The sequence below is a fragment of the Aphis gossypii genome, chromosome 3 (genome assembly GCF_020184175.1).
Source record: "Aphis gossypii isolate Hap1 chromosome 3, ASM2018417v2, whole genome shotgun sequence".
NCBI classification, from domain to species: domain Eukaryota; kingdom Metazoa; phylum Arthropoda; class Insecta; order Hemiptera; family Aphididae; genus Aphis; species Aphis gossypii.
In genome coordinates this window covers 31110817-31117562 of record NC_065532.1, presented here as the reverse complement: position 1 = coordinate 31117562, position 6746 = coordinate 31110817, and the positions used below count along the sequence as shown (strand labels likewise).

The 6746-nt window shown below is 35.6% G+C and overlaps 1 long non-coding RNA gene across 1 annotated transcript; it reads right to left on the bottom strand.

The window, feature by feature from the left end:
* Positions 1-4073: 4073 nt before the first annotated feature.
* LOC126550859 (uncharacterized) lies at positions 4074-5796 on the bottom strand. The gene is made up of 2 exons (XR_007604903.1): positions 4595-5796; positions 4074-4533 (listed from the first exon to the last, which is right to left on the bottom strand). It is a non-coding gene; the product is annotated as an uncharacterized LOC126550859 (long non-coding RNA).
* Positions 5797-6746: the final 950 nt, after the last annotated feature.

The following is a 6746-nucleotide window of genomic DNA, read 5'->3' as shown; positions in this document are numbered from 1 at the left end:
TAATTTATACAATTATAAATAAAAAACTGTGCTAAATAATTCATAGTTTAACTTCTGAATACATACAATAAATAGTAATTAATAATACCAAACCGGTTCAATTATTTTTGTTCCGTGTCGGAAAGTCTGTAGATGTAATGATCACAAGAAATTTTCATTAATCATTGAATGCTTGAAAATATGTTCAGTTCATACTATTTTTCTAGTCATCTACTAAAACAAAAACACGGGTTATGAGTATGATAATTATTTTAGCCGTTCATTATCATTCATCGGCACTAAAGTAATATGCGCATTTCTAAATGGTATTCGGCAAGAAGCTACTTAAACTGACAACATTTGCATTTTTTCATTAAATTATGGATTTGGCCAAAGACCAAGAAATGTAACCTAAAAAACAAACCTACAAGGTGGTAACAATAATAAATGAATTTATCATATAATTAAAATATAAAACGCAATAGCTTAAATGTATCACGATATTTTACATTTTTGTATATTTTTATACAACTATAAATGAACAGTTGATAAAATTTTGTCTATTTTCGAACACAAAATTTGATAAGTCAGAGGTCCGATTTAAGGTCATTGAAATATTTATTTATGTACCAAACCAAGTCCTAGTAATATCATATTTAACCAAGTCTGCTAATATTGCTAGAAATGTATATTCTGTACATATTGAACAATATTTTAACGAGATACATAATATAAATAATAAATATACATTTTTTGTTTGTATGCCACAGTTACATTGTGAGTTATGATACATTGAATTTAGTGCATTTTTTTTTCACGTTGACACATTTTATAATATTATTACCATAATACGTATGTATATTGTACATACCTACAGTCGTAGCCCGTAGGTATCTAACTCGATCCACAGTCGTCGGTCGTTCAGAGTTGGTATAAAGTTATTTAATGAAATACAACAGAGTAAAATATTTAGGAAATGTGATATTTTTGAACACGCGTAAATGGGATAAACGATTTTTAAATACAACATAAACGATACATTTACTTTGAAAGTTTCGAAAATAAACATAAAACAACCATAATCCTCGAAATAAATTGTGTGTCGAAAATATTGATGAAAATGTTTTCATTATAATGTGAACATTAGTGTAGAAAAATATTAAATTTAATGTTAAATGTATACACAACGATAATCATATCTTATTATGTAACACGGGGCAGAAGTACAGAAATACGTAAGTAAGTATCTAAAATAAGTGCCGAGTAGTATAGTCGGGACGGTAATAGATTGTTACTGAATTATTATTATAATATTACCTGCCTAACTTTTGGTAGGTATATTATACCGATTACAATAACTAATATTATATAACGCGTCGGAGATTAAATTATATAAAATTAAAATATGTTGCAGACAAGTCAAACGAATGATGAATACAAAAAAAAACATAATCGTGTCTCTTATTTCTCTAAGTAATTCGTTGTTTATATTTGTTTACCACAAATATGGTCGTTTATAGATTATTCGTTTAGTAAATTAGGTACTATGACCAATATTTGTTTACATACATTATAATATTACATATATATATATATATATATATATTATTGACCCGCATATTACCTATGTGTGTAAGTCATTATTCAAATAATATTGTTTTTGTCGTACCCAAACGTTGAAATCGAAACGATTGCACTCCGTCTCGGCTAAACACAATATATAACTAGACGAAATAATGACATGACGTCCCCAACCACTGCCTATCCCGTTGACCTTATACGCACACTCACACGTAAACATATAATATAATAGATATTAATACGTGTATAAACGTCATAATAATATTGTGATGTATTGTACGGATATTATAATATATGTATTTTGTACTCTCTCACCCACACGCGCGCACCTACACGCAGGAAGGAAAAGCGAGCGACAGAGCGCGGCGGAACGGCGGCGTGGTGGCGGGGACGACTGATTGATGACCGAACGATTCGGTCGGACGACGACGGTTATAATATGACTTGTGGTGGTGCGACGTCCAGTTAACTCTGCGGGACGACCCGTGTGATAATAATATTATTACCCGGTGTTACATTTTTATACGGCACGCATTGATCACGGGGGGGAGATACGAGCACGCATCCGGTCCACGGTTGGAAAAGCTAAGAGTAAGCGGCGGAAGAGTGGAAAAATCATTGACCGCGGAATGCGGATTTACATGACGTTTCGAAAGGGGTCGGCAGCGTCTACGCGCGGTGACGCTGTTGGCTCCGTATTTTTGTGTCGTTCGTTTATCTTTGGCTCTCCGATAAATCTGACACCGCGAATCGTCTGATAAATTTAATGTCTACGGCGGCGGCGGCGGCGGCGTGCGAGAAGGAAATCCGGAATCCGATTTTTTATTTTTTTTTTTTTTGTGAAAAAATCGATCACCGTTTTTCGCAAAGCTCCACATTAATCGGGTCATGTGCGAATTTTAAAAATAATCCACCCGGCCTTGGCTTATCAACTGGCACGCGCGCGCGGGCGGACGTTTTTAAAAAGTCAACCGAATTTCGGTGTCACTGTTTTAAAAATAGTTTCGTGTTGTGTCGGTGATCAATGTCAAGTGCGGAACGCGAGTATTTCGTATTATGGTTTTTTTTTCTTATTTTATAACCATTATTTTTAATAATAATAATAATGAGTTTAATTATGTTTTAACGACTCCCGAGTACGACGTTCTAAGATATCTTTGGAAGTGCGTACGGAATTATTAACCAGACCCCGAAGCCTGAGAATATTTTCACCACACGACGACGTACGAGTTATATATAAAAATGTTTATCAATAGCAGCGGAGGAGCGTCAGAGTTTATACATCGTTATAAATTAAATTCATGTTTTGTTTTATAAGAATATTATTATTACGTATTTTATAGTTTATATTATAGTATACAGTTATACATTTCAACGTTGCGCTGGTTAAAAGCAGATAAAAAATTATAACGGCAGAAAAACAACACGCAACTGCCCGTTTGATGTGCAAATCTCTATATAATTTTAAAAAAGGCTTGCAAAAATTGTCCAACTATTAAACCGAACAATAATATAATATTTTTTTTTTCATATTTAACGGTTTATAAAATCAAATCCACCAGATCCAGATAATATGACTTCGGAATCGTTCGACGACCAGTGATTTGTAACGACGTGTTACATTATTATTATTAACATTGTCAAACGACTGCGTTTCGCGGAATATCGATTATCGAGAATGTAATATTTAACATTGTTTTACCAGTTTTATGAAGCGAAATTATTGCTCACTCAGGTCGACCCATCAAGACCGTTTGTACGACCATAAATAACAACCGGTCGAATAATAATTTTTGTTGTGATCTGTAGACACTGCCGGCGTTTAAATGTCACGTGACTATCGCTGCGATCGTGCAAAGCCAGTCGACGAAATGTCATATAATATTATTGATAGTAATAACTCATTTTATACGTAGGACATTTTTCGTTCGTATCGATTCGCCAATAATTATTATAACTAAACATTATATTTTATGACTCTACCCGCTGGTCCGAGAATCGCGGTACTCGCCACGTGGTCTTTTACAAGTTCCATTAAATGTATTCTCGACGATAATGCCACACGCTTGTTATCATTTTATTAATTAATATTTCACGAGCCGCGAGCGAGTATGATATTTTATGATAACACGAACAACACGACAATAATAATAATTGAAGTTTTGAAACGCGTTACTCGGAAATGTCAGGTCCGACAGAATGTGCGACTCCCGGAATTCCCGGTGAAATATTTTTGAAACTAGCAATATTGTTATTACGTCGAGTTTAAAAACAAAAACGCACACCGCCGCCGCCGCGCCCAGGTCGACGAAAATAAATAATATTGTGTTATGGTCCGGAGATAAACAAAAATCTGTGTACGTTTTATCTCGACGGCGTATTATTCTATAGACGTGAACGTAGGTTCGAGATAATAATGTTATTACATTGTTGTGTTCGTGTCGTCGTTACATTATTTTGTTATAAAAACTAATACTGCTGTTGTAGCAACGACGGATCGGCGAAAACTAAACGAAGCGTGTTGATTATTTAATATTTTCTCACATTATGTTCTTTTTTTTTTTTCCATAAAAACCCTGAAACCGCTTCTCGATCGCCTCTGCCGTTTGTACGTTCTTCTTATTTTTTTTTTTGCCGACGAGTCCGATCCATAGAATGTTTTTTGAAATCAAATCTCTTCCGCGATTACGTTTCAAACTGCAGCTCGATACGACACTGGCTACGATATTTTTTACTTGGATTATACATTTATACCTCATCATCGTTGACACCTGTGTGCGCTGTGACCGGCGTTTGACTTAGCCGCCCAGTACTGTAGTAATCGATGATGATGATGATGATAGTGTGATAATAACAACAACGATCGCACCCTGGCGATCTCGTGTTGGTTTTGTGCGAGTTTTCAGAAATCGTTTTCGCGTCAACGCGTTCCGATTAACGTTATATCCCCGATAACTCGAGTCCAGGAAAACGCTGCAATAATAATTACGATGGTGTAATTATAATAATATTACTATCATCGAATACGACTTACCTGGGCGGTGGCGGCGATGTATTTTTAACGACGTCGGCGGCGGCAGCGGATATACGCGACAACGACGACGAGACGGTCCGGTTACGAGAAATACGTCTGAAGGCCGCAGCGCGTCGGGAATAAAAAAAAAAAAAACGTTTTCGTTGAACGGTTCGACGGACGAGGGCCCGTGAGCGTCGGAGACTTCCGTGCGCTGTGTCGACCGGATGGAAGAACCGAGGAACACGGTCGATTTTATTTTGTGTAATATAATGTGATGTCTTCTCGTCACGGAAAACCCGAAAGGCGTTAACATTCGTGTGTACTTCGGAATGGGAACAAGACGTGAACAACGATGCGCGCATTAGATAAACCCAATCTAATACTCATCCGATATTAATGTATATAATACGAAACGCACCTTTTTATAAAACCGTGTGCACTATGACTTCTGGTCGATTGAAAATATTGTCGAATCGAGAATGGTTCGAATGGCCGAGGACGATTTTTGAGGTTTTAATTTTAGTTTTTAAAGATCAAGTCAAATTGTACAAGAAAGATAATAACGACTGCAATATTATATACATTCGACCGAATTTAATTTCTCTAAAACTATGAATTTAAAATGTATTCATCAGTAATTACCTACCTATAGATATAATTTATTATTAATTTGTTGCAAGACGTGTTGATGTATGGTTATACAAGAGGCGATATAAAAAAGTAATAAATTAGGCGATTATAGTCGTAGTTTTGTGAGGTTTAAGTGAGATTGACTGCATTATACGAATAAAAGTGTTTTTAAAGGTGGTGTCGCTAAAATAATGATCATTATATATGAAAATTCACAAAATTCGTTTCGGTCGGATTAGGACCTTTATATAGGTTTATAGGAAACCAAATTGATAAATAATAATTATATACTTAGTTTCTCCAACTTACAATTCGTTTTGCATTAATTATCATTAGGTTTTTCTTATTACTTAGTAATTTATCGTATTTTAAATTAATGAACATAATACGTCACATTTTGTTTTTAACGTTTATCTGATGTGGTGAAACTTTAATTTTGTTGACATTAAGTCACCAAATAATTATATTATAATGTATATATTACTATGAGAACGAATAGTGTATACAATTATGAAAATTGGTTTAAATGCTAATTTTCCCTATTATACCTACTTTGTACTGCAGCTATTACCTATTGGCTATTACTGCATAGTACCTACGTATATCTGTATATGACTGAGATGTAAAAATAAATATATTATCGTTATAATTTATGTATGCATATTATTATAATGTACTCTAGTTGAACGCGTTGAATGTCGTTTTAAAATTTCACAATCGAATGATTATATTAAATTATGGCGTTTAGAAATTTTAATTCGTTTTCCGCCGTTGCCGGTAAAAAACTCGATGAGGGGGGAATAATTCGCATCAAATGTGCTTCGTCGCCTATATCTCTCGAGACCCGAACCGGTCTCCACACACACACAAACAAACACAACTTCCAAGTCTCAGGGCGGAATCTGGTATAGGTATACAGTGACAGGAGCAGGTGGGGAAGGAGACGCGAGGACCTTGGAACGAGTAGTCTGACGAGAGCGCCCGGTCATGGCCTCCCCCGACCACAAAAACTCGTACGTCGTATACGATATTCACATACATATACTCACACACGCCCACACACATATACGTACGCACACACAAGCGCATATAGATTATAAGTATCTGTGTATACGCCTCGAGACGGCAGCGGTCCCTTATTATTATTATTATGTGTTAGTGCGTGCGACTATATACGTATATTATACGAGCGGGGTGAAGGTCTTCCGGTGTATTGAGATGAGGAAAAAAAAACAAAATACACCGTCTCGGTCGCCGCCCGTAAATAAATCAAAACGTCAGTGTTTATCATTTTTGTATACACCCTTCGCGCCGCCGCCGCGCACCACTGGTACAGTGCCACAGTGGTACCTGCTGATATGATTTTATAAACGTGTATTATACGTATATAGGTTGTAACCGTGTAACCCGTATAATATGTATATAGTTGTAGGTACCTAAACCGTTTTACAGCTGTATAATAGTAGAGTTGTATATTATGCTCTTCAGACGTGGGATTTTTTTAACTACGCGTTTTTCGAGGAAACATATTTTTGATGTG